General features: G+C 41.2%; 1 protein-coding gene and 2 long non-coding RNA genes across 7 annotated transcripts in view; 1 reads left to right on the top strand and 2 right to left on the bottom strand.

The window, feature by feature from the left end:
- LOC109408301 (yemanuclein) overlaps window positions 1-23,781 on the top strand; it is an 80,508-nt gene that overhangs the window by 19,813 nt on the left and 36,914 nt on the right. The window lies entirely within an intron of this gene.
- Window positions 2,608-4,485, bottom strand: LOC134285590 (uncharacterized). The gene is made up of 2 exons (XR_009996489.1): window positions 3,684-4,485; window positions 2,608-3,445 (listed from the first exon to the last, which is right to left on the bottom strand). It is a non-coding gene; the product is annotated as an uncharacterized LOC134285590 (long non-coding RNA).
- LOC115259680 (uncharacterized) lies at window positions 14,322-16,017 on the bottom strand. The gene is made up of 3 exons (XR_009996490.1): window positions 15,647-16,017; window positions 15,181-15,589; window positions 14,322-15,121 (listed from the first exon to the last, which is right to left on the bottom strand). It is a non-coding gene; the product is annotated as an uncharacterized LOC115259680 (long non-coding RNA).

The raw sequence follows: 23,781 nt of genomic DNA, 5'->3' as shown, positions 1-23,781 counted from the left end.
ACTTGAGCGCATTCTTGCTGAATTCTCTTGTTCAGTGATTTGACTATCATTCCCAAATGTGGGTCCCTGGAACGCTGATATTGACGTCTTCTGCAATTTCGAAGCCGAATAAGCAGTTTGATGCTGTCGGGAACGTTGACTTTTTCAGGATTACGAATTGTACGCATCGGTACCGAAGAATCTTCCGCATCAAGTATAACTTGTGTTAGGAGGTTGATCGCAGTGTCTACGTCCTCCGACCTGTTAAGATTGTTGACTAGCTGTGAAGACAGGTCCAGGTTTGCATTTATTTGGTTTTTGAAATTAACCCAGTTTGCTCTGTTGTAGCATCGAATTTGCCTGTTACGACTAACAACAGTCGCTTGGAAGTCGAGTTCAAACGTTGTAGGAAGGTGATCCGACGAGAGTTCGTGATGAGCTACTGGAACCGACATGTTGACCAGATTATTGGATAACACGAGATCCAGGATGGAAGGACGACCAGAACCGAAAGGGATGAATGTTGGACTCATCGGTGCGTGAATATAAAAGCTGGAAGTCTGAACCAGTTTTGCCAGTGTGGTCCCAGCAGCATTTGCTCGATTACAGTGCCAAAGTCGATGCCTGGCATTGAAATCACCAGCGATCACATATGCCTCCGTCTGCCTGGTTAATGCTTTCACATCGTTTTTGAACTTCGATAGATCTTCCTTCGAACGACTTCCAGCAAAATACGCTGCTATGATGTTGATACTACCATTGGCTGATTGGATACGAACTCCGACACTTTCGATGATTTTCGTTTGCACATTGTTCAACAATGAGTACTGGATTCCTTTTCGCACCAAGATCGCAACTCCACCGCCTCGACCAGCCACTGTTTGCGGGCGATCTATTCGAATGCACGCATAGTTTGCGATGAAAAATGACGTGTTTGGCTGCAACCATGTTTCCGTTAGGATGACGACGTCGATCTCATGTGCTGTTATGAAGTTCTCCAATTCAACGACTTTGGAACGAACGGACCTTCCGTTCCAATTCATTAACTTGATTTTCTGCATGCTAGTGAATGTACAGGTATTTCGCCATCAGCTCGTGTAGAGCGAAAAATTGTTCTTCTCTGGTGTTGCAAGCTTTGAACCGGTTGAACATGTCCCTCGCTAAGCCGAGGAACTCCGAAAGCGTGAAAAGGTCTGTATCGCTCCTGCCAGTCGCGTTATAGTTACTTTCCGGTCTTACACTGGAGGTAGGGGGACCTGCCACCACTTCCGCGAAAGATTGATTGGAAATCACCCGATTCGATATGAACTTGCGAGGGGTGCTAGTTGGGGGGTTACCGTTTGGACTCGGCCGAGGAGCACTTCTTCCTTGACGTTTGATGAAGCTCAAACGATGAGGGCATTCCTTGAAGCTGGCGACATGATTTTGACCACAGTTGACACATTTGACGTCTTTGTGCGTTTCGGATGAATCGATAGTTTTTTTTTCGGGACGGCACATTCGCTGGATGCATGATGCTTACCACACTTCACACAGCGGATTTGCATGTTGCAGTGACGGCTTCCATGGCCGAAACGCTGGCAACGAAAGCACTGCAAAACATCGATAGTTCTGCGGGCCCAGTGTCTCCACCAGACGACTACGTTAAAGAGGTACTTTACTTCCCTCAGTTTGTTTAGTTTTACAGTACCCTTGGCAAAATGTAGGACATAGGTTGCCTCATCGTTGTCACTGGACTTGGAAAGCAGCTTCACCTCGTGTGGGGATATATTGTTCTTTGCTAGTTCCGTCTTCACTTCTTCGGTACCAAAATAAGGGAGACCAGATAGCACTATTTTCATCGAAACCTCTTCTCGAGTAGAATGGGTGAAAAATTCTGCCTTGCACCTTTTCAATGCCTCTTGAACGCGGGAAAACAGCGTCCTGCATTTAGATCGGATTTGGATGGCTCCTTTGAGGTTCCGAAGCACGAACTTACCATCCCCGTTCAGTTCATGTAGCATCTTGTTTATCTCCTGCACGGACATTTTGCAGACAGTAATCGGTGGGCAGCGGCTCGATTTGTTTGCAATTGATGGTGAATCATCCATCCCATCGATTTCGGCATCGTCCGCGAGATGCGAAAGAATCTCAAAGCTGTTCCTCAGTGGTATCGAAGAACATGGCTGAGTTGCGATACCGATTGTCCCCGGTTCGGGATCAGAGATCGAAAAATCAGACATAGATGCCCTACGTGATCGATTTCGTTTGGTTTTTTCAACCGGTACCACAAGTTGGTTGGATGATTCATCTTGCAACGTTGAGGTTAGCTGCGTCTTTGTTTTGCTTTTATCGTAGCTCCGGCGCTCTAAAATAGAGCCAGATTTACGGACGCCAACCCGGTTACCGTCAGAGCATCCGGCAGGGAAACCATCAGTTTTTATGGTTTTCCCCATTTAAGGTCGGGGATAACCATTGAACGAAGAAAAGTAAAGAAATAATATTTCTCGCGCGCGTTAGCTGTGATGTTGTTTATCGTCCGACAGTTGTCAGATCACTGGTTTGGAACTTGTGGAATGCTGGAATTTAACGGAGAGCTTATGATGACAATCTGAAGAAAAATATAATTGACTGTGTGTGGTGTTTGCAAATGCTGATTACAATATGTAGATGTTGATAAAAGCATTAAGAAAACTTCTCTCATCAAGCATTAAGAAAATGTCAACAGTTATTATACCTATGGATGAAAATTATTTCGGATGTTAATAAATTATAAACCTAGAATGTTTTACTTAAATTCATTTATTTATATACATTATTTAGTGCAATAAAAATCGTTTCTCCCTGAGCAGAAGTTACTGTAAGTAGCCCTCTCGAAGAAACAGCGATTCAATGTGCCATCAACCGCACGATCAGGTATCAGAAGGCCGGTTCTAGAGGCCTGTAGAATAAGGGAATTTCTACAGGAGATCCTGGAAATTTCCTCCACTAGTATCTTTGGAATTCCTCCAGGAGTTACCCTAAGATATCTACAGGAGTTCCCCGAGAATTTATACAGGAGTTTCCCGGGAATTCCTCCAGGAGTTACCCGAAAATTTCTCCTGGAGTGCCTCGGGAATTTTATCAACAGTTCCCCGGGAATTCCCCAGTAATTCCTCCAGGAGAATCCCGGGAGTTCCTCCGCTTGTTTTCTCAGGAACTCCCCGAGAATTCTTGCAGGAGATCCCCGGGAATTCCTACTGGAGTTCCTCGGGAATTCTTCCAGGAGTTCCCTGGAAATGCCTCAAAAAGTACCCCGGGAATACTTCCTCCAGGAGTTCCCCCTTCAGGAGTATCTTGAGAAATCCTCCAGCGAGAAGTTTCTCTGGAATTTTCAGAGAATTCCTCGAGAATTCTTGCAGGAGATTTTCGGGAATTCTTTCAGGAGTTTCCTGGGAATCCCTCCCATAGTTTCCTGAGAATTACTCCAGAAGTTCCTCAGGAATTCCTCAAGGAGTTCCCCGAGAATTCCTCGGGGATTCTTTCAGAAGTTCCATAGTAGTTCCTCCAGCAGTATCCCGGGAATTCCTACACGAGTTTCCCGGGAATTCCTCCACGAGCTTCCCGGAAATTCCTCTAGGAGTTCAATAAGTCTTGTAGGAGTTCCCCATGAATTCCTCCTGGATTGCCTCGGGAATTATTTCAGGAGTTCCCCGGGAACTCCTCCAGAAGTTCCTCCGGAATACCTCAGTAATTCCTCCAGGAGTTCTCCAAAAATTCTTCTAGGAGTTCCCCGAGAATTCCTCCAGGAGTTCTCGGGAATTCTTTCAGGAGTTTCCTGGGAATCCCTCCAATAGTTCCCCGAAAATTACTTCAGAAGTTCCTCAGTATTTCCTCCAGGAGTTCCTCGACAATTCCTCCAGCAGTTCCTCGGGAATTCCTCCAAGAGTTCCTCGGGAATTCCTCCAGGAGTTCCTCGGGAGTTCCTCCAGGAGTTCCTCGGGAATTCCTCCAGGAGTTCCTCGGGAATTCCTCCAGGAGTTCCTCGGGAATTCCTCCAGAAGTTCCTCGGGAATTTCTCCAGGAGTTCCTCGGGAATTTCTCCAGGAGTTCCTCGGGAATTTCTCCAGGAGTTCCTCGGGAATTTCTTCAGGAGTTCCTCGGGAATTTCTCCAGGAGTTCTTCGGGAATTCCTCCAGGAGTTCCTCGGGAATTCCTCCAGGAGTTCCTCGAGAATTCTTCCGGGAGTTCCTCGGGAATTCCTCCAGGAGTTCCTCGGGAATTCTTTCTGGAGTTCCTCGGGAATTCCTCCAGGAGTTTTTTGGGAGATTCACTAGGAGTTCCTCGGTAATTCCTCCAGGAGTTTCTTGGGAATTCCTCCTAGAGTTCCCCGAGAATTCCTCCAGCAGTTCCTCTGGAATTCCTCCAGGAGTTCGTCGGTAATTCCTCCAGGAGTTCCTCTGGAATTCCTCCAGGAGTTCCTCTGGAATTCCTCCAGGAGTTCCTCTGGAATTCCTCCAGGAGTTCCTCTGGAATTCCTCCAGGAGTTCGTCGGTAATTCCTTCAGGAGCTCCTCGGGAATTCCTTCAGGAGTTCCTCGGGAATTCCTGCAGGAGTTCCTCGGGAATTCCTGCAGGAGTTCCTCGGGAATTCCTGCAGGAGTTCCTCGGGAATTCCTGCAGGAGTTCCTCGGGAATACCTCCAGGAGTTCCTCGGGAATTCCTCCAGGAGTTCCTCTGGAATTCCTCCAGGAGTTCCTCGGGAATTCCCCCAGGAGTTCCTCGGAAATTCCTCCAGGAGTTCCTCGGGAATTCCTTCAGGAGTTCCTCGGGAAATTCTCTAGGAGTTCCTCGGGAATTCCTCCAGGAGTTTCTTGGGAGATTCACCAGGTGTTCATCGGTAATTCCTCCAGGAGTTTCTTGGGAATTCCTCCTAGAGTTCCTCGGGAATTCCTCCAGGAGTTCCTCGGGAAATTCTCCAGGAGTTCCTCGGTAGTTCCTCCAGGAGTTTCCTGGAGGAATTCTCGGGGAACTCCTGGAGGAATTCCCAAGAAACTCCTGGAGGAATTACCGAGGTACTCCTAGTGAATCTCCCAAAAAACTCCTGAAGGAATTCCTGAGGAACTCCTGAAGGAATTCCCGAGGAACTCCTGGAGGAATTCCCGAGGAACTCCTGAAAGAAATCCCCGAGGAACTCCTGGAGGAATTCCCCAGGAACTCCTGGAGGAATTCCCCAGGAACTCCTGGAGGAATTCCCGAGGAACTCCTGGAGAAATTCTCGGGACACTCTAGGGAGAATTCCCAAGAAACTCCTAGAGGAATTACCGAGGATCATCTGGTGAATCTCCCAAACAACTCCTGGAGGAATTCCCAAGAAACTCCTGGAGGAATTACCGAGGTACTCCTAGTGAATCTCCCAAAAAACTCCTGAAGGAATTCCTGAGGAACTCCTGAAGGAATTCCCGAGGAACTCCTGGAGGAATTCCCGAGGAACTCCTGAAAGAAATCCCCGAGGAACTCCTGGAGGAATTCCCCAGGAACTCCTGGAGGAATTCCCCAGGAACTCCTGGAGGAATTCCCGAGGAACTCCTGGAGAAATTCTCGGGACACTCTAGGGAGAATTCCCAAGAAACTCCTAGAGGAATTACCGAGGATCATCTGGTGAATCTCCCAAACAACTCCTGGAGGAATTACCGAGGAACTCCTGCAGAATTTCCCGAGGAACTCCTGAAGGAATCCCCGAGGAACTCCTGGAGGAATTCCAGAGGAACTCCTGGAGGAATTCCAGAGGAACTCCTGGAGGAATTCCCGAGGAACTCCTGGAGGAATTCCCGAGGAACTCCTGGAGGAATTCCCGAGGAACTCCTGGAGGAATTCCCGAGGAACTCCTGGAGGAATTCCCGAGGAACTCCTGGAGGAATTCCCGAGGAACTCCTGGAGGAATTCCCGAGGAACTCCTGGAGGAATTCCCGAGGAACTCCTGGAGGAATTCCCGAGGAACTCCTGGAGGAATTCCCGAGGAACTCCTGGTGAATCTCCCAAGAAACTTCTGGAGGAATTACCGAGGAACTCCTGGAGAATTTCCCGAGGAACTCCTGGAGGAATTCTCGGGGAACTCTAGGAGGAATTCCCGAGGAACTCCTGGTGAATCTCCCAAGAAACTCCTGGAGGAATTACCGAGGAACTCCTGGAGAATTTCCTGAGGAACCCCTGGAGAATTTCCCGAGGAACTCCTGGAGAATTTCCCGAGGAACTCCTGGAGAATTTCCCGAGCAACTCCTGGAGAACTTCCCGAGGAACTCCTGGAGGAATTCCCGAGGTACTCCTGGAGGAATTCCCAAGGAACTCCTGGAGAAATTCCCGAGAAACTCCTGGAGGAATTCCAGAGGAACTTCTGGAGAATTTACCGAGGAACTCCTGGAGGAACTCCTGGAGGAATTTCTGGAAGAACTCCTGGAGGAATTCCCGAGAAACTCCTGGAGGAATTCCCGAGGAACTCCTGGAAGAATTCCCGAGGAACTCCTGGAGGAATTACCGAGTAACTCCTGGTGAATCTCCCAAGAAACTCCTGGAGGAATTACCGAGGAACTCCTGGAGAATTTTCCGAGGAACTCCTGGAGGCATTCCTGAGGAACTCCTGGAGGAATTTCAGAGGAACTCCAGGAGGAATTCCCGAGTAACTCCTGAAGGAATTTCTGAGGAACTCATGGAGGAATTCCCGAGGAACTCCTGGAGGAATTCCCGAGGAACTCCTGGAGGAATTCCCGAGGAACTCCTGGAGGAATTCCCGAGGAACTCCTGGAGGAATTCCCGAGGAACTCCTGGAGGAATTCCCGAGGAACTCCTGGAGGAATTCATGAGGAACTCCTGGAGGAATTGCCGAAGAACTCCTGGAGGAATTCTTGGAGTACTCTAGGAGGAATTCCCAAGAAACTCGTGGCGGAATTACCGAGGAACTCCTGGTGAATCTCCCAAGAAACTTCTGGAGGAATTACCGAGGAACTCCTGGAGAATTTCCCGAGGAACTCCTGGAGGCATTCCTGAGGAACTCCTGGAGGAATTTCAGAGGAACTCCAGGAGGAATTCCTGAGTAACTCCTGAAGGAATTTCTGAGGAACTCATGGAGGAATTCCCGAGGAACTCCTGGAGGAATTCCCGAGGAACTCCTGGAGGAATTCCCGAGGAACTCCTGGAGTAATTCCCGAGGAACTCCTGGAGGAATTCCCGAGGAACTCCTGGAGGAATTCCAGAAGAACTCCTGGAGGAATTCAAAGGGAAAATTTGCATGAACTCCTGAGGAATTCTTGGAGAGATTTCTGGTTAGCTCCTGGTGGAGTTTCTTAGAAATTCCCGGGGAGCAATTTTCAATTCTTGGAGGAATTCCCGAGGAAGTCTTGGTGGAGTTTCTGAGGAAATTCTGGAGGAATTTCCTGCGACCTCCAGGAGGCATTCCTGGGGAACTCCAGGAGGCATTCCTGGGGAACTCCAGGAAGAATTCCCGGAGCACTTCAGGAAGAATTTCCGGGGAATATTTGGATGAATTCACCCAGGAGTTCCTGGGATGAATTCCCCAGAAACTTATAGTTGAACTCCTGATGAAAATCCCGAGATACTTCTGGTAGAACTTCCGAAGAGCTTCTGAAAGAATTCTAGAGGAACTTCTGGAAGAATTCCCGATCTCCTGGAGGAAATCCCGAGGAACTTCTGGAGTAGTTCACGAGGAGCTCCTGAAGGAATTTTAGAGGAACTCTCGGGGGAACTCCCGAGGAGCTACTGCTAGAATTCCCGAGGAACTCCCGGAGAAATGCTAGAGGAACGCCTGGAGGAATTCCCGAGGAGCTCCAGGAGAAATTTCCTAAAAACTCCTGGAAGAATTCTAGAGGAACTCCTGGAGGAATTTCTTTGGACATCCTGGAGGAATTTCCGATAAGCTCCTGGAGAAATCCCGAGGAGATCTTAAAGGAATTCATGAGCAATTCCCGAAAATTCATGAGAAATTCCCGAGGATTTCCTGAGGAGATCCTGAAGGAATTCCAAAGGAACTCCTGGAAGAAATCCCGAGGAACTTCTGATAGAATTTCCGACGAACTTCGGGAGAATTTACGAGGAACTTCTGGAAAAAATTCTGTGGAATTTCTGGATGTATTCCCGCGGATCTCCTGGAGGAATTCACGAGGATCTCCTGGAGGAATTCCTGAGCAGATCCTGAAGGAATTCCCGAGAAACTCCTTTTTGTATTCCCCAGAAACTAGAGACGAACCAGCCAAGGGCTGAAAGTCTCTCAAATAAAGATAAATCAGTCAATCAATTCCCCAGAAACTTCTGGTTGACTTTTCGTTGAACCCCTAACGGAATTTGCGAGGCACTCCTAAGAATTCCCGAGGAACTCCTGGAGGAATTCCCGAAAAACTTCTGGAGGAATTCCCGAGAAACTCCTGGACGAATTCATGAGAAATTCCCGAAGATCTCCTGGAGGAATTTCATAGGAACTCCTGGAGGAAATCCCAAGGAACTTCTGGTCGAATTTCCGAGGAGCTCCTGGAGGAATTCTAGAGAAACTCCTGGAAGCATTTCCAAGGAACTTCTATGGAACTCCCGTGGAACTCCTGGAAGAATTCACGGGGAACTTCTGGAGAAATTTTTGAAGGAATTCTTGAAGAACTTCTGGAGAAATTCTCGAAGGAACTCTTGAGGAACTTCTGGAGTGATTTCCAGAGAATATCTGGATGAATTCCTTAGAAACTCCTGGTTGAATTTTCAGTGAACTCCTGAAGGAATTTTCAAGGAACTCCTGCAGTAATTCCCGAGGAACTCCTGATGTATTTCCCGAGCAACTCCTGGAGGAATTCCCAAAAAAAAAACTCCTGGAGGAATTCCCGAGGAACTCCTGGATGACAATTAATGCTAGTGTGGTAGATCCTCTAGTTTATAGCATTCGGTTCTTATCATGCCGAGCCGACTGCACGCGCACACGAGAGCTACACGAATATAAGTGCTTGGTGATTGACTGAGGCAGTCTCTCCCCTACCGTGCGCTAGAATGGATCGTCGGCTTACGCAGCGCGCATAACATTGATTATATCTTCCAAGGTCGTTACCACAAGATGGCGACGAGGATGTAGAACCCAAAGATTGTACATGTAAATTAAAGGTTCAAATAATCAGTTGTGCAAAATGGGTTTATAAGAAATAAATAACATGTGAAAGAGAAATGGCGTGGAAAATGTGATCAGTGAATAGATGTGTGAAAAAGAAAAAGGTGGCGACGCTAATTACAAAGCAGTGAATGTAATTTATGTGAAAGTGAGGTATTTAAAATGAAATAGCCAATAAAATGGTGAAAATCAAATTGTGAAAGGGAAACCCGGATATAAACAGCGGGTATCATCGCCCCGCTTTTGTGCGCCCTCTTTTGTGCTTGCTGCTGTTCATTTCTGTTCAAGGTCAAGCGCTCAAGGTCGTTCGGCGCGATTGAATTGTGCTTGTGGAAATTTACTTCACAGCATCACAGAGGTATGTTATAATAGAAGATTCGAATAATGGATTGAGTTTGGCTGATCCGAAAGGCTGATAACTGCAATGAATGGAGTCACTGTGACTTACAAGGTGAAATTAAAGGTAAGCTTCTTTTATGTTGAGATCCGTGTGCTGTTAAAATGTCGGCTTATGTTCGAATGGTAAGAATTATGTCTCAATCTCAATGTGCAATGCAACGCAAATGGTATTTCTTCTGTAAGGGGCGAGAATCCATGCGGGAGATGGGAGTACTACGAATCATTCAATACCTTTAGGACAAGATTTGCTTTTCGGTAAAGCCATGTGTAATATGAATGATTATTTCCAAGAAATTTCCTGCTTTCTCTAGCATGAGTACCTATGTGTTGTATTTCGGCGTAAATATTTTTTTGCAATTTCTCATCGTAATAGGCTGTTTTACCTCACGCAAATCTGACAGGAAAAGGCCTACTTTCCCACACCAAACTAACAGTGCTGTAATGGTTCATTACAGCACTGATTTGCGTTGCGTAATGAACCATTACAGCACTGTTTTCAGTTTTGGTCAAATTCTTGATGCTTTCTGGACGCAATTTTGAAAAATTGTGACAACTGCACAATAAAACCTATTATGATCAGATTTTCTTAAACATTGGTTGTGAACATCAGTGTGCAGTTTGATGAAAAAGTTTTGTTGAAAACTATCCTCAAGGGTAATTTATGAAATTGCAAAAAACGTTGTACGCAACTCGGTGCAGAACTCGATTTTTCCAGCACTCGTCGTAATTATCCAACTCGCCAAGCCTCGTTGGATAAATGTACGACTCGTGCTGTAAAAATCGTCATTCTGCACCTTGTTGCGTAAACTACTAATAATGTGGAAAAATCAATCTAGTGCCCCGTATCAGAATACATCAGTATCCTTTGACTTATCCATCAGCCAATGGTTTTGGAACAGTACATGAAAAAAAAAATCGGTGTGAACAAATCAAAAGGGTTAGACGAAAAGTCGTTGCCATTGAGGGCGAATGGGACGGCCGAGGAAATATCCACCGTTGCTCTGTTGCGTTGCTACTAAGATGGTAGTCTCGGATTCTGCTTGATATTGTGGAGCAGAACCATAATATTATATCATATCATATTATCATTGCGTATGCTCTCTTGCGGTGCATACACTGATTGTTTTGCAGCCTCTTCTGTGCGGCGAAGGTCGAGATTACCATCTTCAAGGCCGCGAGGCAGGTTGTTGGAGAGAGAAGGGGTACAGAAAGAACAACACGTCGTCCCGTATCACCTTCAGCTCGTGATGTTTTTCTGTTACCTTAACGACTTGTTGAGATTCGGGTCCAAAATCTCCAATGAAGTGTTGAAAAATAATGAAAATCGACACTGATTTTTCATTTGGGCCTAACTGACATTTTCGAATTCTCTTCATCGATCCTCTCTTTGTGTTATCACAGAATGTGTATTGAGTTTTACAAAGTTTTTTTGGTTGAAATGCGAAGAAGACGACTACATGTTGCTATAGAAACAAAAAGAATAATGATTTTGTTTGTTTTGATCAAGTTATTAGCGAAAGAGAGAGTCGACGAAGAGAAATCGATCAAGTCAGTTAGGCCCTTATGAAAAATCATTGTCGAAATGTATTCTATTTCCGCACACAAGCGTAGATCAATCAGTGGTTCAATTTCGGTGGAAGAAGAGATGTTTAGGAACTGGTAAACTTGATTTTTTTGTCATGATCTTCAGGGATTTTATTTTAATCTTGAAGTTATAGCTATATCGTTGATGTCACGACATTTTGTCATTTTAAACATTTCAACATCGAAACATTTCTGTACGCTAACACGTAAGCCAATGATACGAATGACGTTCAATGTTTACAATCAAATTTGAAGTAAGTAGACACCTTGTGTTCGCGTATGCCGTGGTTAAGCGAATACTTAGATTCAGATAGATGCGAAATAAGCCTCACTAAGATTGGGCTGATAACAATTTTTATGAATGGCGTTGTGGTATTTGGTATTACAAATGTTTTAAAAATAAAGTACCAGACGAAAGTTATGGTATATTGACACTCTGGTGATCTTGCTCTTAAATGATGCAAAAAGTGAACTTCTCTTGGATAATGTAAGGAAAACGTGTTAATGTGAACAACTCTGGGATATCAAGAAAAAGTAAAACATCACTGTTCTATAACGCTCTTGTACGAGATGTGTTTGCTTGCAAATTATGTGAGATTTGTATCATTGTTCTTTAAAAATGCGAGACGAGAGTTAATTATTAGAAAAGGATCGCTTTTGAATAATGCGAAGGAATAGAATCGCTCTTGAATGATGCGCAGTAAAAGTTAAATGATCCTGAATGACCCGAAAAGTTATTATTCGCTCTTGGATGATGCGAGCTAACAGTTGAACGCTCTTGGATGATGCGAAATACCAGACAGTCGCTCTTAAATTAGGCGAGAATAAACAGCTCTTGGATGATGCGAGAATATAGGACCGCTCTTGGATGATGCGATTGAAATGGTAAAAGTTTTAAAAAGATATGAAAAGGTCACTTTCGCTCTTGGATGATGCGAGATAATAGTTGGTCGCTCTCAAATGATGCGAAAAGTAAATCGCTCTTGCCGAAATAACAGGCGATGGCTCTTAAATGAAGCGAAAATAAACAGCTATTAATGATAAAAAAAATCGCTCTTGGATGATGTGATTGGGCGGGTAAACGCTCCTAAATGAAACGAAATTTATTTTCGCTCTTGGGCGAGATGACAGCTGCTCGCTATTGAATGATGCCAGAAGTGAATCACCCTTGGATGATGTGAAAGAAAACAGATAAACGCTCCGCAAGAAAGTGAAAAGTTAATATTTTGCTGATGCGAAAATACTGGAATATTTCGAAAGATAATTATTGATTTTGCTGCCATAGACATTGACTTAAAAAAAAACTCTTTCAATCGACGTTGAGATGATGCGGAGAAGTGTGATGGTGTTATTTCTATATGCTGGTCGAATTGTGATTTAAAGTGGTATGTTCGTCACTCTTAAATGATGTGAAGATATGGAATGAAACTAGAAAATTATCTATGATGCCTTTACTATACTTACTTGCCTTGCAATATGTCAGCATGTTAGAAAAACGTAAAACTTATTGCATAGAATGTCTATTAGATATTTTTACCTTTAATTAACACTCCAAAGATATAAGGAAAGGTGCACGACGCTGGAGTAGTGCACGTTCCGTGTTCATATCTAAAAATGATGATGGGTGAGTCTAATTGGCGTAAGATGCTTATTACTTTTCTACTTTAATGACTGTTTATAACTATTTACGAAAGAAACAAAAGTATGAAACACTTGTAAAGTCATTAGTGTTGCAGTGAAACGAAAAAAAAGTTTAAGAAGGCTAATGTGCAACCTATTCATCAGAATAATCACGGTTATTCTGGAAGCACTGCACGAGTGCCGGTTGGCACGTTATGTTTCAGTCAATAAGGCAGTGTAAGTATCGGTTTACAAGTATCCGCATGTAAATAAAGGAAATTACAGTAGACATTCGATAACTGCAACATGTTTACGTTTCACTTAGCAAATAAAATTCGATAACTGCAACAACTGACAGACGTCAAAGAACTGCCAGTTGCTGCAGAATACAGCCAATGTGTATACAGAAATCATCAAACTGCAGCAAAAGTGCATGTGAAAATCTTCGCATCGCTGTTGACATTCCGTTTTAACGGACAGCGGTGCGATAACTGCAAAATCGTTGCACTTAGCGGACTTGTAGTTAAAAAGCATTGCAGTTAAAGCGTTTGCACCGAGCGAACGTCTACTCTACTGAGGTGAATTTAAAATAGAGAGAGAAAGGCGGAAAGCCGTAAAAAAAAAGTGATTGGAAAGAATACAAAACATAGGCTGTAGATAGGAAGTCGAAAGTCGAGGAGTGAAATAAATTGAGTTAGATCTAGTGAAAGAACTAAGGTTGTAGCTAGAAGTTTTACTGGAGTGTTAATTCCAGAGTAATCGAGTGATAGGTTCCGTCATATTGACCATCACAAGCGAGTTCGCCCTTTACAGTTAGGTGGTACGGTGTTTATACGAACGATTTGGACGTAGTAGCGACAAACTTGGAAGTTGGCTGCACAGCTAGACTTGGGAATACTAGAAAGTATCGACGTTCGATACCGCAGTGGATTATATTGAGCTCGTGATTCAGAAGTATGGAAGAAGGTGCTAAGCGGAAGATGACAAACTCTTTTTTTTTTTGCTGCAAAGGTAGATTTCCGAAAACGGTTTTGATTTTTTCTGGATCCGCACAATTAACTCTACATATACACTGTTGTGATGGCACTGCAGATAAATACAAAATCACCAATATACGTTAGCTATGCATCTTACACTGAACATTTTGTACAATCAAGTGAGCGATTAGAAAAGGCTACAGTTAATAATGTAGAGAATTCACTACAAAGAATAAAGAGGTGGAGGATCAATCATTTGGTATAGTGAACCGAATCATATATTCGAATAAGTAGGTTTCATTTCGGAATAAGCAAGACTTCATGCTATTTAAAAACATATTTAAGGCTGTGATTCATGATAATACTGCTGTTAAAACATATATAACATTGTTCATATAACACCTACAATCACAGTAGGGGTACTCACTAAACAGATTAAATTTTGCGAATGAAATAATCAAAGTTTGCCTTGGTGATCGCGACGTTTAATCAGTTTAATCAGTTTACGCTGTTTAGTGAATCCCCCTAGTAAATTGTTTTCGAAATCAGAAAAAAAAACAAAATAATAATCATCACAACATGGAAAAAAATTCGAACAAAATTAAAAGAATCACATATTAAATGCTTGAAAACTATTTGATTATGCCCAAGGTAAATAGGAATAGAAATAATAATAAAGACTAGTCAATAGAGAACATGGATAGCCGATAATTATGCAATTATAAGTTTTGACTCTAAAAACGGAGGCGAATGTAGGATTAACAGATTATTTAGTGTTGTTGTTGTATTTGGCATCGTAGATTATCAGCACATCTTTACAGTACATTTATTTAGGTTGTGCGTTTATAAGTACAATGAAACAAGTCGGGAATGGAATATGATGCTGACCTAAAGTTGTTGAATGAGAGAATAGACAGACTGTTGACCACTGCCGGAAAGTAAGGATTTGCTAACGTTGACTCGTAGCATCCCATTTATGATTTCGAGTTCGGTTTTCTAATCAATGTGGAATTGTGACAAAACCAAGAACGTTATTTCTGTATAAACTAACACAAATCGTTAAACGCATTTAACATAGTCGCATGTATTTAGTGCTTGCAGATTTGTAATGCTTTTAGGCAGGTGCATTTGACTGGTTCATAGAGATAAATTGGGGCTTGCTAAAATGGTTTCAAAAAACCTAAAAAGTATATATTCAATATTCATCTTTGAGAGAAAAGGGGATGTGGTAGATCCTCTAGTTTATAGCATTCGGTTCTTATCATGCCGAGCCGACTGCACGCGCACACGAGAGCTACACGAATATAAGTGCTTGGTGATTGACTGAGGCAGTCTCTCCCCTACCGTGCGCTAGAATGGATCGTCGGCTTACGCAGCGCGCATAACATTGATTATATCTTCCAAGTTCGTTACCACAGCTAGAATATTTACGCATTTCTGTTGAAATTTCCCTGAAATCCCACAAACATCCGAATTAAACAGGATTTACCAAGAGTTTCACCATTCTCACCTTATCGAAAGCAATATTTTTCACTATCCGGCCAGCATCTTCACAACGTTGGCGTAATCGCAGGGATTTTAAGCACACTTTTCATGTAGAATTGCTATTGTGGGAGCAATAACGGTGGTCGATTGGGAGATGCTTAGCAGGTGTACGACTTGTGGCCATAATCGGGAAAGGTGTCGTCCATTTCAAGTTCCTTGTGTCGGTGCTGGAACAACTAGTCCGGTTGATGTCACGCTGCCATCGCACAAGCACTCACGATTCCAAGAACTGGTGTGACTAGCACCTGATGGCCGCTAGGCGCCAAGGTTCTCTGATATTTTTCTACGGCGACCTGAAACTATTCCACCATTCCCATCTTGCCGCATCCACTGGCCCTGGAACACTGAAATAGCCGGTTTTCGTTGAAGCTGCGCTACAAATTTATTGAAAAATAATTATGTGTACCTAATATATTTTACTTTAAACTTACCAAACATATTGATTTTGCCTTCAAAATCTGCCAGAATTTCAAAAAAAAAACAAAGCGACGGGAAAAAACGCAAAAACAATCAGGAAAACAGACTGAAGTGCCAAAAATTCTTGGCGAACAAAAATAAGATTACCAAGAAGATCACAATCTGTCATTGAAATGCCACTTTAACTTGCGGAATAATCGGTCAGGCTATTTTTCCGGTTAGTAAAAGTGACAGCTGGTTTGATCGACTCAATCATCACCATCATCATTGATCATCGATTATTCCGTTGCAGCTGCGTACTGCTCAAGTAAATTTGAGAGCGAAATCATTCCGTGACCGTTTCTTGGCCTATCCTTTTACACAGTACTTTTCAGGTCCGTACCGCCCATAATAATGATGTTTGTGTTTTGGCAATGCACGATTCGTGTCATCACGCGTTTGATTGATTGATTGTTTGCATTGATGTTCAGCTATTAGCGCCAGTCACACGATGCATATATTGATCAATAGTTGACCGTTTTATGGAAACATTGAATGTATATTATTGTTCGAAAATAGATTGATATCAATCATTCAACTTTTCCCCTATCTTCCGTTTGATCAACCACGCAGCAATATTTCCCCTCCATAGCGCATTTTAACTTCAATTTTCTCTACAATATTTCCCCACCTTCAAAATTGTTACATCAATCCTCTCGAAGATTGCTCAAACCATGGGTCAAATTATTCCATGGATCAAATGATTGGTTCAATATTTCCCCTCCAGATCAACCTTTCAATGCAGCAGCGCGTGAACGAGAGCATCATTATTGCAGAACATTCTGCCGTGTTGCCATTTTTTTAAATCACATAGCCCTGTTTGTCTGTCCGGTGACTAGTCAACCAGACGCAGCACGCGGGGAAATTCTCACAAAAAAAATATTTGTCATTTCAATTCCTTTTCACTATCAGATGCACAGAACAAAATCAGCGACAACCTTAGACAACCAGACACAGCATTTGATGAAAAAAATCACAGACAACAGATGTTGGAAATTTAGATTTTTTTTTATATTTGACACTTCAATTCGTTTTTACTACACGGAACTACAAATCAACCCAAATTTAAGTTGTTTTGACGCAATCCCGGTCTTCCGTGGAATAACTCAAATTTGCGTCAAACAGCGAAAGTGGTGAGTGAGTAGTTCTCGTTTGAGAGCGGCAAAAAAATTAACCCACTGGTAAGTTATTTTCACCCAACGGAGGCCTCAAATGACGCAAATTTGGGTTAACTCAAGAAAACCCAAATTTGGCTTCTTCCACGGAAGAGCAGCGGATGCGTCGGTGCTTCTCTCTTTGTTTTCGACAACATTGCGGTGGGGCGAGGGAGAAAACAACCCAACTTTGAGTTAAAACTAAAAGCAGTTTAGCCAAATTTGAGTATTTAAAACTTATTCTTTGGGTTATAATATTTTTCCGTGTATCAGATGCAGCAAATAAAATCAGTGACATTCTTAGATAACCAGACACAGCATTTGATGAAAAAAAAAATACAGACAACAGCCGTTGAATTTTTTTTGCAGATGCAGAAAACAAAATCAGTGACAACCTTAGACAACTAGACACAGCATTTTATGCAAAAAATCACAGACAACAGACGTTGAAAATTTTGATTTATTTTTAATATATGACACTTCAATTCTTTTTTACTATCAGATGCAGATAACTCTAGGACAACCGAATGCAGCAGTTGCTGGAAATAACACAGATAGCCTGTTTGTCTGTCTGGTGACTTCACCGAAGTTTTTCAGATGTAAATATAAGCTGCATTGAATTCATTGAATAAAAACACCTTTCAGTAGTAATTTTGTAATTTTCCCGTGGGCTGTCCAAAAACTTTTCGTAAAAAAACAAACATATGTACAATACACTCCTGATCAAAAGTTTAGGGTCACCCCCTCAAAAACATGTCATATTTAGGCCCATATCTCCCCCAATTTGCGCCCGATTGCAAAACCATAGGTCTCATTCAAAAGATAATAAGTCAAAGTAACTTTGAACATGATTCAGGTGAAACTTTCACAAAAATGTTTGTATGTAAACTTAACCCAAAGTTGCCAAATGTTCTAATAAATAAACATGAACTTACGGCAGTGTCGCTGGAAAATGGGTCCACAAAATTTTATGATGAGAGCGGTACATAATATAACCTATTTTCTATTAGCTTTCAACTGCTTTTTGCCAAACTTGGCTAAAAAATCCAGAAAAAAAGTTATTAAATAAATAACCTCTTGATGCTATTGACCAAAAGTTTGGGGTCACCACTCTTCAATATGATGTATCAGTCAAAAGTTTGGAGTCGTAAAACTAGTGATTTGGTGATATCTTCGTTATCTTTAGTTCAATTTCAATTTGTTTTGGATCATTTCAAAGAAAATTAACTAAATTAACGTATTCAACGATTTTTATATATAGAAATGTTATGTGAAGTTAACAAATTTCATCACATTGCAAAAAATAAGGCAATTTTACATTATGTTTTAGAATCTAAAATTTAAAAAATATGTGTGGTTTAATGTCTATGTAGTAAGTACCATTTGTTATGTTTCAAATAAGCCAAGCAGAATTAAAAATGAATGAAAGATGGCAAAGATATCAACAAATCACTTTTTTATGTTTTACGAAAGTGATCGCAAACTTTTGGCCGATACATCATTTTGAGGGGTGACCACAAACTTTTGGTCAATGACATCAAGATTTAATATACTTAAAACTTTCAAGATTTTTTAGTTAAGTTCGATAAAAAGCGATTGAAAACTGATAGAAAATAGGTTTTATTACCGCTCTCATCATAAAATTATGTCGACCCAATTTCCAGCGACGCTGCCATAAGTTTTTATTCATTTTTTTAGAAAACTTAAGTTTACATACAAACATTTTTGTATTTTTTCCATTTAAATTCAAAGTTTCTTTGACATATTATCTTTTGAATGAGATCTAGGATATTGAAATCGGACGCAAATAGGCGGAGATATGATCCTAAAAAAATGACATGTATTTGAGAGAGTGACCCTAAACTTTTGATCGGGAGTGTTTGAATATGTAATAATGTTCAAGCTTAGAAGAATTAATGAGAATAGAAAATTTATTTAAAAAAAATACAATTTTGTCAGAGATGCGGTGTATACATTATCTTCCGCATTATTGGCATTGGGATCGGTAGGACTGAAAACCAACCCCGCACCCACCGACGACGACGCATTGATTCAATAAAAGGCTTTGCTTTGCGAGCTGTGTACGTATGCTAAGCATGCACGGACACTTGTTTTTTACTCTCTTTATGCATTAACTACTCTCATACTGCCGGGAGATTTTCTCTCTGCTCGAACCTCGGCTAGATCCATCTCTCTGCAAAGGGGTAATGTCGAAGATATTGGATTGATACTTGGTTTGATCCTCGTGATTCCATCAATAATCCTTGAGAAAGAAATAATTGATGGAATGGTGGAATAAAGGAAACAAGAAAGCGTTGCCAAATAAACATTTTCAAGCACAAGTAAGTTGCGTATCGTAAATTTTCATTAGATTATTTAGAAATAATGTTTAATATTTAACATTGGTTTATGATGTTTTATATTGACAGTCAAATCTAAAAAACTGCCTAATTGAATACTCCAGTACAGTGCCAACAAAATAAGTGAAATTAATTTTCAAAAAACCCAACCACATGTACCGACTACCAAAAAATTCCAATCAGACATTCCGCTTAGCAAAGACTATAGACACAGAACGAACCAAATGATTTTTCCCCTGAAGATGGCAATAAACATTGCCGAAACGTAGGGACGAATTAAACCCGTTGTCGTTCCAAGGAGTTTGGAGACTGCATAGCCGAGAATTCCAACATCTAGTTTATATCACATCTTTAATTTATGCGCATATGCGATTTTCTAATGCCTTCAGCATAAAGTGCTAGAACGATATAGGGAAACTCAGTATATTTTCGACAGCTTTTTCTCTTCGTCATGGGGTGTTATCTAAAGCCTGATAAACTTAAAGTTGGCGTCACATCTTTGCCAATCAAACTGTATACAAATAGGTTTCAAGGAATTTGGACGACAAAAAACACTTATGGCAAAGAGAGAAAAACTGCCAAAAATACCCGCAGTCACTCTCAAATCATATAATTTAATTATCGTTTAGTAATCAATCTAGCTATAGAGAAACCTGTTTTAATAATAACGGATAAAGCAAACATTTTCAATAATGAGCGAAACAAACAAATCAATATGGCAATAACCTCTTATCAGTCTTTGTTTTCCAAACCTATACTCCTTTACATATTCACTATGACATTAGCAAAAATTAAATCTTGTTCGAACGTAACTGTTATACTTATTGTTAAAGCTCCATTTTGTATAAAATATTTTGGTTCAACGGTAGAAGTTCATAACTTGTGTTAGAAATTAAGACACATAAACCTTCTCAAGACATTAGGAAAAATAGCATGATGGATTAGTAAATAGATCCACTATTTACCAATTCATCATATTTATCCGAAATATTGGGTTCAATAAATAAGAGTTTATGAATGCTTGCAAAAAAAAATCGAATATGGCTTGGTAAATGACCAAAATTATCAAAATATTATTTTTTCATAATAATTAATGGAACTGAATAAGCAAGCGAAGCATCGAAATTGGCACTTTCTCAATGATCAAATCTTTATAATATTTACAATGCAAAAACGTGACACTTTATTTCTAGAAATTTGCTTTCAAAGCATTCCATAAAATTCAATTGAACTGGCCACCATGAACGCCGTGAACCACACGCTGAACGTTGGTGAATTGCTATCTCTTCCTCACTGATGGAATGGTCTTCGCTCAATCTGCTGACTCTTTTACCCTGCTGGATTGATCGAATGAAACAACTTGAGGGGAAAGTTTGACGGACTTGGATGATCTTGATGGACTGGATGACAGTGGTGGTTGGATCAATCTTTCGGAGGGGAAATATTGAGGATATGAACATCAACCTCAATCCTCGCTTTAGCAGGTTGATCAGTATTTATATCAAGATTCAACATAATCATCCATCTTCTCCGCAATAAAAAGGCAAGCAATACATTTAGCAATATTTCCATCAAATTGTGTTTCTTGATGAAGTTGAAGGAAAGATTGAACCTCTTGGTTGAATCAACTTATTGATAGGTGTAAATGGCACTATTAGTAGCATGATAATGAGATGAATCATGAAGTGGAATTTTCGGTACTTTCTGTACTTTTTTGATTGTTAAGTCACAGACAAGCAAATCTTCTTTGTCGCTAATTCCCGTCATATCGAACGGAAAAAAAAAACGATAGTTACAGATATTCCAACTTACCTTTGCCAATGACTCGTCAGAAAGAAGCAATTGCATGTAGACTATCAGTAACCAGTCCCTATAGCACTGAAAATCGAATAATTATGCGAATTTCAATTTTACTCTACTTACGAGTTGACATTTTTTCCTCGTTTAGCGTACGACGAAGGCAACCACACCAAAGTAGCAGCTAGCCGAATTGTTCTTCATCACCGTTCAATTTTCACTTCGCCAGATTCACTTGTTGAACCAACCTTTAATACAAACCCCCACAAAAGCTCTGTGGCACTTCAAAGTTGGATTTGGCTGCTGCAGAGTGCAGCTAAAGCATGTGATTACAGTTCATCAACAGCTCATAGAACTCAAGGCCAGGCAATCTCGGGTACTCAGGAATCTAGTCGATAAATTTACTAACTCCTGTTCGATGTAGTATTGGTTTCTAGAGCTAACCGTTGTTTTCCGCGTGCATATAGCTCTAATTGTAGTCAATCTACAATTCTTTAAAGTCAAGGCATGATTTCGCTTAGGTCATCAAATTTTCCTAGGAAAAGTTTTGAGAGGCCTTCACATTGACACATGATAAAATATGAGTTTATGTAGTGCACAGAGGTTCCACATAGGTAAAACATGTGATAACAGTTTATCTACAGCCTCAAGGCCTGACTTCAACCAGGCCATCCCGGGTACTCAGGAATCTATTTGATGAATTTACTTACTCCTGTTCGGTGTTGTATTAGTTTCTGGAGCTAGCCGCTATTTTGCGCGTCCGAATAACTCTCATTGTAGTCAATCCACGGTTCTCTGAAGTCAAGACATGACTTCAATAAGTTCGTCCAAATTGTCTGCAGAACGTTGACATAGCAAACATTTTACAGATTTTCAAGTATTGGTGCTATTAAGAGCGATAAAAACAATTGAAAATCATCCGTGGTGTTTATTTCGAGTAATCATATTTTGTAAGGACGGTTTCGGACAATTCATCGAGAGATCCAGAAAATATAAACAGTAGTACAAGGGCAACACATGTTCTAAAGACGTCTCCGATGACCTATGAGGTCAATAAGGGAATCATATCTCGTGTTGATTGTCATTTGAAAACAACAAACGTAAATGTAGATTTGGATTGATCAGGAATGTTCAATATCCCAAGAACTCAAAAGAGACCTATCGGAGAATCCCAAAATCGAACCTGTAGTAACTTCAACTATCATTAGGCAACGGAATATGTAAACTCCCATTGGAACACTTCGTTGAGAAGAATGTATGGTGGTGCAATTAGTACTTGGCCTTATTTTTACCCGACTTGACCCAGTGACCCACCGGTCTTATTCCGTCCAGAAGTCCAAGGAAATGTTGATCTCGTATACTTCCAAAACTAGAGTGTCGTGCGAGTTTGTATTCCTATCAGGATTCCTACAAGAACATCTTTCAGTAAAATTTTTTGGGACTTTCTAGGAGCTTCTTCCGGGATTCTTTCAGGAACCACTTCTGGGATTGTTTCATGAATTCCTGGGAATTCTAGCAGGTTCACTCGGGATTCCCCCAGGATTTCTCTCGGAAATTGCTGCAGGAATTCGTTCCGAGATACCTACAGAAACTCCTGTCAAAATTACTTCCAGGAATTCTCTGCGAGATTCCTCCCGCACTGAAATAAATTTTGTTGTGGAAACTACCGATTCCATAGTAAAATTACTAACCGTACCTATGATTCTCAACCGACAACAAAATCTGTAAAGGTAACTGAAATATGCTTTAAATTACAATGCATTGTAGTAAATTCAACTAAAAGCGTTGTCGTCTCAACAACAAAACACTGTTAATTTTTCCTGGACACGCATTTTACAACACAGTGTGGTTAAAAATACAATGCTCATTTGTTAAATTAAGATTATTTTCAGTAATGTTAACTGCACTGCTAGTTAAGTTGACAGTGTTTTAGTAGAATTAACTGGAAATTGTTGTCGGTTGAGAATCATAGGTACGGTTAGTAATTTTACTATGGAATCGGTAGTTTCCACAACAAAATTTATTTCAGTGCGGAGTTCCTTCTGAGATTTCTTCAGGAATTCTTTCTGAGATCCTGCCAGGATTATTACTACAGGAACATCTTTCAGTAAAATTCTTCGGGATTTTCTAGTAGCTTCTTCCGGAATTCTTTCTGGAACTACTTCTGGGATTGCTTCATGAATTCCCAGGGTAATTCCACCGGGAACTTCTTTCGGGATTCCTCCAGGAACTACTTCCAGGATTCTTTCGAGAGCTCCATCAGCAATTCCTCCGACATGTTTTTCTAGACTTCTGTCTGGAATTGTTTCCTGTGTTTCTTCGGGATCTTCTTCCGGGATTCTTTTTGGAACTCATTCTGGGAAGTTTTTCTGGAATTCTTTCAGGAACTGCTTCCAGGATTTCTTCAGGAAATCTTTCCAGGATTCATCTAGGTCTTTTCTGGTTTCCTCCAAGAGTTCCGTAGGGAATTCCTAAAGATCCTCCTGGAATTTCTCTACAAGTTCATTCTGCAATGCTTTTGGATGTTTCTAATGGAAATCTTCCGGGAGTTTATTAGGAAGTATTTTGAGAAATTCCTTCTGTAGTTTTTGTTTATGCCATAATATATATAACTAGCTGTTCCCGGCAAACTTTGTCTTGCCTAGATATATGCATTTTCCCGTAAAGTTCCTACAGAATTTCCTTGACAGAATACTCCAGCAAGTCCTTTCTTGTTTTCATCAGAAACTTTTAGGATAATCTGGGAAGGAATTCCTGGAGGATTTCCGGGACTCCATGAGGAATCCCGGAAGAACTCCC

Source organism: Aedes albopictus, chromosome 1 (genome assembly GCF_035046485.1).
Source record: "Aedes albopictus strain Foshan chromosome 1, AalbF5, whole genome shotgun sequence".
Lineage (NCBI taxonomy): Eukaryota > Metazoa > Arthropoda > Insecta > Diptera > Culicidae > Aedes > Aedes albopictus.
The sequence above is the reverse complement of the archived record's forward strand: the minus strand, read 5'-3'. Positions and strand labels throughout refer to the sequence as shown.